General features: G+C 30.6%; 1 pseudogene; it reads right to left on the reverse strand.

Annotated features, from left to right (window-relative positions):
* Positions 1-10,643: 10,643 nt before the first annotated feature.
* Positions 10,644-12,128, reverse strand: LOC109341414 (annotated as a pseudogene).
* Between the last annotated feature and the right edge of the window lie 580 nt (positions 12,129-12,708).

Consider the following 12,708-nt stretch of genomic DNA (forward strand, 5'->3'; position numbering starts at 1 on the left):
CCACTTACGGTCAGACGATCTCGCTCCGTGGTATCACGTATCCTTTTCTGGGCATCGCCCTAAATCATACATCTATCTCGGAATACTTTCTTTAAAATTAATTACTGAGTTTGACTATTTAATTCCAACACCTTGAATACTTTACTTTTTAATTCAATTACGGTGTTATACCAAAGTAGTTTATATCACGTACCCATACTAGGGTACATACTCAACCAATCAATCCAAATAGTCAAACACAATTACTGTCTCTCGCCCAAGCGATAATTCCCCAAAAATAATCTCTAAAACCTAGGCTCTCTCGCCCAAGCGAGGTCCTCTCCTCGCCCAAGCGAGACCTTCTCGCCCAAGTGAAGCTCTGTCGCCCAAGCGACAGAGTTACAGAACTAAAACTTCTCCTCGCCCAGTCCTCGCCCAAGCGAGAAGGACCTGGACATAATTCCAATTTTGCCCTTTTCGGCTAATCAAACGTATTTTCACATGGTTTTTCAAACACCTGCACACAGAAAAGTTACCAACAACATTGATATATCATATTCAACACATTTCATCATCAATCATATATATTCAAAAGCATTCAAACATAAAAATATTGGGTTTCTTAAAACCCAAGTTAACCCTAAAATCTTTGAGATGGTTTAGAGGATCCGGGTGTCATATTTGGACACCACTATGTCATGATGTGTTCTCTCTCACCTTAATGAAGCGTGCTTTTCGAAATCACTATGGTTTGGTTGGGTTGCAAGGTTCAAATGCCGGAAATCTTCGTAACTACCATAATAAAACTCGTTCGTTTTCCGATATTTCAAAAATCGTTACTAAAATACTTAAAATCATTTCTCTTTTTCCCCATCGTGATCATACATCCCTTTCATCCATCCGGTCCAACATCACATGTTCTTGACCATCCTTTTTCATCGAAAGTTCGTTCACGATTTCCATCCATTTTAAAGGTACGATATTTAGTAAAACTACATATTCCGATTTACGACATTCTTTGATAATCTTACCACTTTAAAGTAAGTTATTCAAATTATCATTTAAGAGTTTTATGAGACATTCATCTGCTCATAAACCCTAAAAACAAATAGAAATACGTACATTCTCATTTTTCCAAAACACTTCCTAAAGGTTCCTTTGATTTCATCATCATCCCCTTTGGCTAAAACAACAAAATACATGTAATAAAACATTATAACAACTCCATGAACACAAGTTGTTCATGGTTTCAACAAAATATTTTCATAAGTTCAAGAACATCACCATTTTCGGTTTTGACGAGAAAATGAGTTAGAAAGCGTTTTAGAAAATTTCAACGGTTGAATATGTTCTTGACATACTCATGAACAACATACTTAAATCTCATCAACATCCATTGGTTGAATGTTGAGAGATTGAAGATTGAAATAAGAAGGAAATGAAGAAGAAAAGATGATGAGAGCAACTTACTCTCAAATCTTCAAATTGCCAAATTTTTGCAAAGTGTTAGTGCATGAGGATACATAGTTATTTATAAAGTTGTGGGGTGGGAAAAATCTGATTTCTAAACCCATTTCCCAAGGCAATCTAGCAAATCCAAGAGGGTGAGTGAATCATGGGTTAAGTGAGTGATTTAGGGGATTTGGTGGTAGTAAATCAAGGTATTATGAGTGAAAGTGACTCATGTGACGTGACGACTACGAAGTAGGTAGATTTTGTGAAGTGACGCGACGACTTCGGCGAAACGCGCGTGATTAAAACCATTCTCGAGTGTTGTCGACCAATATTCGAGTAGCCAAAAATGATTGCCCGATTTTACTTTACGGTTGGAACTTTGAATTTCGGCATTCCGAGTGAAAATATTTTAGAAACTAGTTATGGACCAACGCAGGGTCTATCTTGACTCGAAATATGATTACAAAGCCAAAGGTGCGATCGGAATTCGATTCCAAGTTACGGAACTCAAAAACCACTTTTTGAGCCGTACTAGGTGAGATTCGGCCCCGACAGCGGTCCGAAACCGACTGTCTCCGAAAATCATGAAAATACCAAATTGGAAATAGAATTAAAAGACTAAAACTCAACTAAAGTTTAGTCTAATTCTTTACCGAAAATTCCCAGAAATTCATTTTCGAAAATATAATTAATAAAAATATTAATAAAAACATATATTTTCAAGGTAGTAAAATTCGCGGTGTTACAGTTCCGACACGTCATTGAGCTTAGTAAATCGTTTTACTTTCTTATGCACTGTATCTCTGCTCATTTGCAAGCTTCAACAAATAAGTACCTTCATTTTTTCTATAATATGTGTATGATAATTGTACCAACTTTATTTCAACCTTAATTATATTAAAGAAAATCTTTTTTATTGAAGAGGATCTTGGACTAATTATATGATAATTTTAAAATATGACTCCCAAATCTATATATCAAAAATCCAAAATCCAATTTGATTGGGCTAAACAAATGTAGTGGCGACCTATGAAGCACGGATTCGCTAAATACCCCCGCGTGTCGGTGTTTGACACGTATCCGACACGGATACGCTCAGATTCGCGAAGGATTCGTGTCCATAGAGTATCCAAAAATAAAAAAAATAAAAAAATAAAAATAAATATCAAGACACGTATCAGATTCGTTTTCAATAAAATATAGGATATATAGATTCGTTTTCAATGAAATATAGGATATATAGATTCGTTTTTATGATAAGATAGATTTGTTTTCAATAAACACTCACTTATTTAAAGGTCACATCATACCAACTTACCATCACACCATATTGACCCTCGAATAGCTGGTACTTTCCGATCCATAACGTCGTCGACCAGTGCTTAGTGTTACCGCCTCTACCGTCATAGGTATGTTGTGAAGAGCAAACAGAAAAAAAGCTTACCTTTCTTACTTCTTAGTTTCTTTTCGCTTAGTATGTTTATAAAGAGAAGAGTATGTGTGAATATTAATAGAGAAGATAAATAAAGGGTTTACCTTTATTTCTTAACAGATAAGAGAAGAAAGAGGGCAGGAGAGAAGAAGAAGATTTACACTTATAATTTTATCATATTTTATGTATTTTTTATTAATTTATATGCGTATCCTTGAACGTGTCGTATCCTACATTTTTAGAAAAAATGCGTGTCGACGTATCAGATACGTATCGTATCCGATACGCGTATCCGTATCTGTGCTTCATAGGTGGCGACTCTAAGAAATTCGTGTAGCCGAAAATTGGGGCGTAACAATATATATATTTTTAAATACAAAAATAACTCTACTTAGGATATTAGCCATACACTTGGTAACATCTTAATTGGTATGTTTTTTAAAAGGCAAGGAAATTAAAACAAAATTAAAATTCATTAAATAGCATAATCAAACATCCATCTTGGAGCAACTCTAGGCCTCTTTGAATTTAGCACAATTGATTCATCCTCATTGATAACCGTATCCAACTCCCTAGCAAGTTCTCATTTGGTTTGTTTTTATTTCTTTTTTGTTTTGTTTTATTTCGTTTTTGATCATGTAATAATAATAATAATAATAATAATAATAATAATAATAATAATAATAATAATATCTCAATGAGAACGTTATTGAATATATTTTAAAAGCAACATCTAATGTTAGTCATTTATTTTAATTTGTTGGAGAATTATTCCCCTCACTCTTATATAATTTTGCCTTTCTCTCTAAATACATCCCGTATATATATATTATATTGCCTTAATTAATGTCTCTTCTCCATAAATCTTATCTAAAACTCCATAATTTGATTACCATAATAATATAAGAATCAAGTAAAAAATGAATTATTCATCGTTATTCTTATCCTGTTTCTTCATTTCCTTTCTATTTAAATGTTAAATTATTACCCAACAATAATTCACTTTTGAACTTATTCCTACACTAATAATATAATATAATTTTAAAATATGAAAGCCTCAGTGACTTCTTTAATACATTTGTATTATCTTGGTAACTATTGTTAAGGTATCTTAAAATAATATATCTTTTTATTCTTGGAAATGATGAAGTATTTAATTTTGTTCATCACTTTTACATGTGAATTTTGCACAAAATGTAATATATTTGAGGAAATGAGTTAAGTGAAAAGGAGGTCATATAAAAAAGTGACATGCATTTAATTTTTAATTTTTAACTATTTAAATAAGATCAAATGATTTATATTATTTGTTTTCATGTCTTACAATAACAATTATTCTCTTATACATTTGTTTCCACATATTTTATTCCTTTGTTATTTTTTTGCGTTAGAATTGACACATTTAGTGAGAAATGATATTAGTTTTGAGACATTTAATTCAAGTAAAATTTCACTTGTATGAAATTTCTTGCTGTTGGTACAAAACAAAACCCGTTTCAATGATCTCTACCCCTTCAAACAATTAATCGTTGACTTTCGATAATGGAGCACATGTAATGCACACAAAATATATGGTTCAAAACCTTTATTTTAAGCCTTCAAATTAAATTTGTTTAATATGTATAATTTTGGTATTAAACAATAATATTCATGTATTTGATAAGGTAATGAATTAATCTCTTTCAGGATGTTTGATTTTTCTTCCTAGTAAATGTTGCCCACATACATTACACATTTGTTTTTGGCCTTGTATAATACTTGAGTATCCAATGTAGCATTACATGATTGGTCTAACTCTTTGTTGGTATTTAAGTTGTATACTTAAAAACATTTTAATATTTATTTAAGCCATCAAATTACATTTATAATAAATATATTATTAAATACTAATTAATTATTACTAACTCTATCATATTTCTATAACTATTGTTACTAATAACGAATATGCATTAAAAGTTTCATCGCCAATAGCAGAAGACTAATTACTTTTCAAGGCGTAGAGATTATTGAGGTGAACTTTGCCTATATCAACAAAATCTCTCTCACACACGACAAAGACAAAGATCAAACATTGATACTATTATTAAAAAACTCAACTATATACAATTAGGCTTGACATTGTTGTTGGTTGTGGAGTTTTTATTTATTTATTTATTAATGAAGGGGATAATAAATTTATTAAAAAAAGTCAATAATTTTCTTATTTTGTGTAAAAAAAATCAAAATAGTACTTATAAAAAAAAATAAGTATCATCAATACATTGTTAAAACATCTTTTAAAACAACTATTTCTGAAAATATATGCAAAGCCAATATAAGAGTATTTTACATTATTAGTGTATTATCCATCATTTATATTTAATTATCATTGACTCTTAATTATAAGAAATGCAAATGAAAAGTGAATGTAACACCTCAGTTCTGACATGCGACCTCTCAGGCCCATGAATATACTGGGCGTGCCACCCATTAAGCTTCAATACTCCTTGCAGTATTTTGGGCGTGTCCAAGGGAAGCCTTAGCGACCCGAACTCGTGACCTCAATGATAAATAGTCACTATACCACTGAGTCACTACCATTAAGCTAGACTAGCTTAATGGTAGCTACTCAGTGGTATAGTGACTATTTATCCATGAGGTCACGAGTTCGAGTCGCGGAAGGCTCCCATTGGATGTGTATAAAATACTGCAGAGAGTATTTAAGCTGAATGGATGGCTCGCTCAGTGTATTCATGAGCCTCAGAGGTCATATGACATAACTGAGGTGTATAAAAATTGAATGGGTAGTGACGATGGATAAAAATTTATATTTACATTGAAAATGTATAATTATTACAATCATATTTTTTTATTATTCCTACTTGAAGTGGTTGAATATTTGAATTCTTTAAGCACCTAATGCATTTATTAATTAATCAAGTACATTTATTCAAAGTTGATATGTCCAATAGCTTCTACTATAAATTTGAAAAGCACAAGCTCTGTGGAAATCAAATAATCTTGAGTAGTTAAATCATATATCAAAATTTGTTCCAGTCTCCAAAAAACATTATGGAAAAGTCTTCATTGAAGTTATTTTTCTTGGTTGTTCTTGTCATCGTAGCTGGATGTCATGGTATGATTTCTTTGCATATGAATAACTAAATTAATTACAGACTCACCTTTATTTTAATTTTTTGTCTCATACTGTATTGTAAATGTGTGCATTGTAGGTATTCCATGCGAGCGAGACCATGATTGCGTAAATCACCCAGAATATTGTCATAAAATGCCTCCACCCACCTATTTCTGTAATAAAGGCGTATGTGGCTGCCTTGGAGCCAATGAGACTGCAATGGATCCAACCAGAAACAACAACTGAGATAACATGTAATATATTCATGTTCTGTAATAAAAGGAGATAATAAACAAATTTAAGTTATTGGTTTCATTTTATATATTGTATTAATTGATTCATTTTATGTCTTGATTAATTTTTCTTCTCTGTCAAGCGTCTCTAACACTTCATAAAAACACTATGATAATAATATAAGAATCAAGTAAAAAACGAATTATTCATTGTACAACCAATACCATTCTTATCCAAAAATAAAAAGGATATCTGTTTGTTTATGTAAACACTCATTTTTGTCTCACCCATAAATATGTTTATTTTTGAAATAAAATAAAAAATAATAAAAAAGTGTTCTAGAAACTCATCCTTGATTTTATTTATGTGTTAAAAAAAATAATAAGAATAAGAGAAGGACTTACTACAAGAATAAGCTTTTTAAACTTCTTCAAACTCATTTTTTCTCCTAAAAACAAATAAATAGAATAATGTAATATTTTTAATTTTTTTGAAATAATAATAAAATAAATAAAGGCTGACCAATTTTTTTTTTTCATTTTTATTAATTTTGTACGTTTATTTTCGTTATATAAATAAAAAAATTAAAGGGGAATATTCCTAATATTTCCTTTTGAACTTTAAAAATAAATAAATAAATAATTTAAACTAGGTCAAAACTAGAAAAAAGTAGAGAAAAAAACTAGGGAAATGCTATCATTGTGACAAACAAAAAGGGATCATAGAAAATAGAGAGAACACACAACATCCAAAAACATACAAGAAAACCACAACACAAAGAAACTAGAAAATTATAACTAACATCTCCTATTTTTTCTTTCCCGAGATCCATGTAGCACCTCCACAAATCTCTTTTCTCTTTTTAGTATTTTTTGGTTTTTGTTGGAATAGTTAATTTATCGTTGCTATATTATTCCTTGATCAACACGGGTACCCGGAACCAAAAAAAACCAATACACCAGAAAAAGCCAAAACCGGAAAAATACAAAAACACACAAGAGGAAAGGCTTTAAGTCAATGTATTTATTTTTCTGCTTCCAATCCTACTGAGAGCAAATACATTTTCATATTGCTTGACCGAAAGGCTATTATCATTATTATTGCAAATTACAGTGACAATTCAATCAAGAAAAAGCCAAAATAAAAAACAACACGCCTAGGGATCTGTGCGAAAAGAAAACGTCAAAAACATATATCAATCTTAAACATATCTCTTAATAATATTATGCAAAAAAATAATAATATGATAACAATAATATATTTTGTGATAATGTTTTTTTGGGATAAAAATAGTAAAAAATCAAGGTGAACCCCTTCATGTACAATTAGTTAACAAAAACTTTATTTTAAATTAAATTAAATACTTCCAATAATTAAAAAATAACCAGAGTTTCTTGCTGTAATTAAAATGACCTTTAACAAAATTTATTTGTTTTTTAGAAAATATTTTCACACGACAATTTTTATCATCAATGTTTTATTTAAAAATATATAATTTTTGGGAATTAATCAAATATGGAGAAAAGTTATGGTATCACTTCTCATTCTCGTATCATCTTTGCATGGTCTATGTTACGACACTTCTATTCATTTGATTAATTCCAAAATTAATAATAATAATACTTTTCTTAATTTAATTAATAATTGACTATAACAATAATAATAATTTATATATCTTATTCATACCAAATAAAAAAACATTACTTTATAAATAATGGTGTTATATAAAAAGTATTATAATTATTTCAAATATATCCTTAAGATGAGATGTAGTGCGGACATTACCATTCGCTACTTCACCCTTCTTGAAGGGAACACAAATTTTAATATTTTTAATCTCTTTAAGATGGGATATGGTGCGTGTAACACCACAATTTTTCCAGACCTATTAAATGAGTTATTAATATTTTAAGCAATTAATATATTTTAATAATTCACTAATAGCTAGATAATCTAGAGTAAGTGAGATACTCAAAGATCCAATAATCATTAGTATTATTTAACGATAGTATATTGAATAATAAACCCTTAAAGTGGAGTCTGACTACGACTTGTACCCGACACTCAATATAGAGTGAATTTTTATTATTGGAGTAACAAACCAAAATTTTAAGTGCATAATTAGTTTTTAGTCATGCTTTACAGTCAAAATGAAACTCGAATAGTTTTATTTTGCGAACTTTTATGCCTTGGACATCATGAGGCATTACACGGTATAAGTTAATACAATATAAGTCAATACAGTGTTTCTATCTATAAAGTGATAGCTGAATAATATATTTACATGTTTATACTTGGAAAATTATTCTCAATAAGAATAATCGATTGAGTGTGAAATTCTGGATATAGGTTTCTTTCTCTCCAAGCAAATTTTCAAATTTGATGGGTAGTGGAATAATACAAGCAAATGTCCTTTTCATGACATATGCATGTCTTTTACTTGTGAGACAAGCTAAGGGGAATGCATGAGGAGTTGCTTTACATTTAATTCCAAGTCAACCACCCTTTTGTCTCCTCTTTAGGGATTAAGGCATGCATCATAGAACAAAAGTACTCACATTTCCCACATACACACACTCAACCAAAGAAGAGAGAGAAGCTCTCATCCCTTTCTTCCTTCTCTCCTAAACCATGTGGCTTATTGAGTGGGTGAGGAAGAGGTTTTGCAACTCCAACTCATACAAAACTCTTCAAGATCTTGGATTTTTCATTAGTTAACTACATATTTGGAATGTTTAGCTTATTTACTCTCTCATACATCTCTTTTAATACTTGTTTTTATGTATATTCACTACAACATTTTTAACCTATGTCAACAATTGAAAACCGTGGCAAAAAGTCAAAAAACCGTTCTCGTTGCCAAAGACAACAGTTTTTTTAACTGTGGTAGTCTGAGGCGTTGCCTTTTGTTTAGGCCATAATTTTTTGACTTTTGGCAACACCTTTTTAGAACCATTGTCTAATATTTAAATAGACAACAATTTATGTGCAATGTTAAAGGCAACGGTTAAAAACCGTAATCTAAAAGGAAAGTAGAAAACCGTGGTCATTGTGTTTATAGGCAACGGTTTTGAAACTGTTGCTACTTTGTATAAAGGCACTAGTTTGAAAATCGTTCTCATTGTCTACATAGGCAAGAAAACCACTGTCTTTAGTCCTATGTCCATTTTGGAAATAGATAATTGTTGCCTTTGCTACACCATATATACAATCCTCAACTACTCTACCATTTTCTAAATAAATTTGTCCATTTAGAATTTTTATTTTAAGAAAATCATTGTTTTTCGATAATACTCTAAGATCAATAAATAATAAGAAATTTGACAAAATATTTTTTAATGGATATTCATAACATTAATTAATTTAAAACATGAGTATTTGTTACTCTAAATTTGGTGAACCAAAATACAGACTTATGTTCTTGAAAGTGACAAGCATTACTACACAAACCACTCCACTACTAATCATATCATATATAGTTATATCCACTACTTTTTCATAAAATAAAATTATAATCCAAAATAGGAAATCTTGATTCATTCCCATATATGCTGTACGCGACAAATTTTCTTCCAAATGATTTTGCTGCAAATAGAGAAGTTATAATATTGTTAGCTTCTATATGAATGAACATCAAGTTTTCCAAAAATAAATATGCTAAAGTAGTCTTGAGGTTAGTCACTATACTAATAATTCCAAATTTCCAAGGTTACATTTTGATATTTATTATATAATTAGAGTTTAGTCTTAACCATGTTACAACCATGATGATAGAAATAAATAAGAAATTACCTTATCAATATTTGGAACATGTGTCCACGTAGAAGTACCCGGTGTTGATAACATTGTTGCTAATGCCTCCACATCTACTCCTGAGTTGTTTTGATTTATGACATTCCTTAGCAAAATTTGAAAAGTTTTGTTCCATTGATGACATTTCTTGCTTATATTTTGCATCAATTTCCTCAACTTTATCATTTAACAATTTCAATTCATCAACATGTATTTTCTCAATTTTTGCTATTTCTTCTGTTCTTTTCAAAAGGGTGGGTGTGGTAACTCTTCCATTACACCGAACTCTTCTAGGCTTTTCTTTCCCAAACACACTCTGAAAAGTTTCACCAGGTTGTTGACTAGAATTTTCAATTAAATCTTTAAGTTGTGCCTGCCATTTTTAGAAGCAATCGAGTTAGCATAAAACTATATTTTTATTCTACAATCGAGTTGTGCCTAACTCATGGCTAACTCCAACACATGAATCTTTTATTGACCATGTTTATTAAAATCTAGAACTTACTATACTAGCAAAGAATCTTACCACTGCATTAGTTGTTTCTTGGTCCAATGACTCTCCTTTTTTGCTTTGTCTAGTTTCACAAAACATTTCAGCTTGGTTGGGCATCTCTTTATTCGCCTTAGTTGCACACTACATTTTGAAAAAAATAAAATATTTAAGTACAACAACTACACCAAATAATATAAATAATTACGTTTATAATTAAAATACCATACCAATCTTTCCCTTATGACACGAAAGTTCACAGGTCCCGTTCGGTGTCTCCATTTCTGCTAAGCTTTATTTTTCGAATTTTGTTCACTCATTTCCTATATACAATAATACCAAAGTCAATTCCAATCATTCAAATCCTACAAAAGTTTAGTCTTCTAGACAAATCATGGGGGTGCCCTTGGTACGCATGACACAACTATTTTGTGTCAATTCCAAATACAACTATTTTGTGACAACCTCAAGCACTATCATGTACTGCAAGGATTTCAACAAGTATATTCCTAGTCCTAATGCATAATATGGAACATACAAACAGACCAAGTAAAAGTAGTTAATTCACTACTATGCTTCGATATTATACTAATGTCACTCTTAAATAAGGTTACTCAAGTTAATTTGTAGTTTGTTGGCTGTAATAGTCTAATTTCACTCAAGTACTTGTGCAATGTATTGCAATTTCACATCAACTAAAGTTTAATAATCTTACTTAAATATTTCCAAGACTCCAATATCGTATCAATTCCTTAAAGTGTTGATTCTGGAATGTCTTTGAGATGATTTTTCAGGCGCTCATATGTGGTTTTGTACTTGCTAAAATGTTCTTCCTTGATGGCGCATTTGTGTCGCCTCCAAGCATCATTTAGAATAGCGAATACATCTTTTTTTTTCCCTACGTCTGGTATGATGTATTTTTGCTACAATGAAAAGAAGCATAATTACAAAGATCTAAACGCACATGCATGAACACAAATTAAAAAGCACAACTTCTAAACTAATACCTTGACATAAGCCCATATGAGATCTTTGTCTGGTACAACCTTCCAGTTAGTGTAAACACGGGGACAAAAATCTGAACTCCTAGCCATTGTTCATAAGAAATTGCTGAATTGAACAACAATTCTTTAATCTGGTCCAATTGGCACTCCATATTCATTGAAAATGATTTTCATTCTATCTTCTAGTGATCGTGCATGAGCTTCCAAGCATTTTGTTTTCCCACACTTTCTTTTTGATGCTGCCCCTAATTGACATATTTATAAATAAATGATATAAAATTGTAATTTGAAAAAAAATGGAAACACCAAAAAGTTACATAAAATACTAATGTTACCTTGCTTTATACTATTATTTGATTCATCAACTTGCTAATTTTGATGGTTGATATCCTCACCAACTTCATATATCTCATCATTTCCTTCCTGATCTTCACCTTCTTGCACACCTTCTTCGTGCTCATCTTCTCCTTCATGCTCATCCTCACCTTCGTGCTCATCTTCTCCTTCATGCTCATCCTCACCTTCATGCTCATCTTCACATTCTTGATTATTATTCAGAAAATTATCAAATGACATGGATGGACACTTTTTAGTGATCTCTTTCTTCTTACAAATTTGTTCACCCATAGCTCCTTTAGCTTGATTTCCTATTATAGTTGTGAATTGTCTCTTTTGAAATGAATTCATCCTTTGATCTTGTTTTTTGCTTTGTACATTGCTTGTAGATATAGACATGTTTTGATGATTATCAATTGTCTTTTTTGCTGAAATTTTTGGTCACTCTTGCTTAGCACTAGACCTAGCTTGAAATTGAAGCCGAAAACCTTTTTTATTCATTTCCTACACAAGTTTGAAAATCAATCAGCATTTTGAAAAGATATAAACAATTCTAAAATTTAAGCTCAAATTTTTGTCTTATTGCCAACATCAGCAACATGGTATAACAAAATGATAAATATAAGAGTAATGATATATAAAAAATACACATGAATAATGAAGAAGACTTACAGGAGCTGCTAGTATATATATGTATTTAATTTTCTGCAATCTTGTTTCCCAACAAACTTATTTAGCATCCAGTTGAGGAACTGAAATTGACAAAACACCTTGTCATATACTACAACAATAATTACATAAGACTAACAATGAAAAACTATGAGGAAAAATGCTATATACTTACAAAAGTAATAAAATGAGAGAATAATTT

The sequence above is a fragment of the Lupinus angustifolius genome, unplaced genomic scaffold, assembly GCF_001865875.1.
Source record: "Lupinus angustifolius cultivar Tanjil unplaced genomic scaffold, LupAngTanjil_v1.0 Scaffold_459, whole genome shotgun sequence".
Classification (NCBI taxonomy): domain Eukaryota; kingdom Viridiplantae; phylum Streptophyta; class Magnoliopsida; order Fabales; family Fabaceae; genus Lupinus; species Lupinus angustifolius.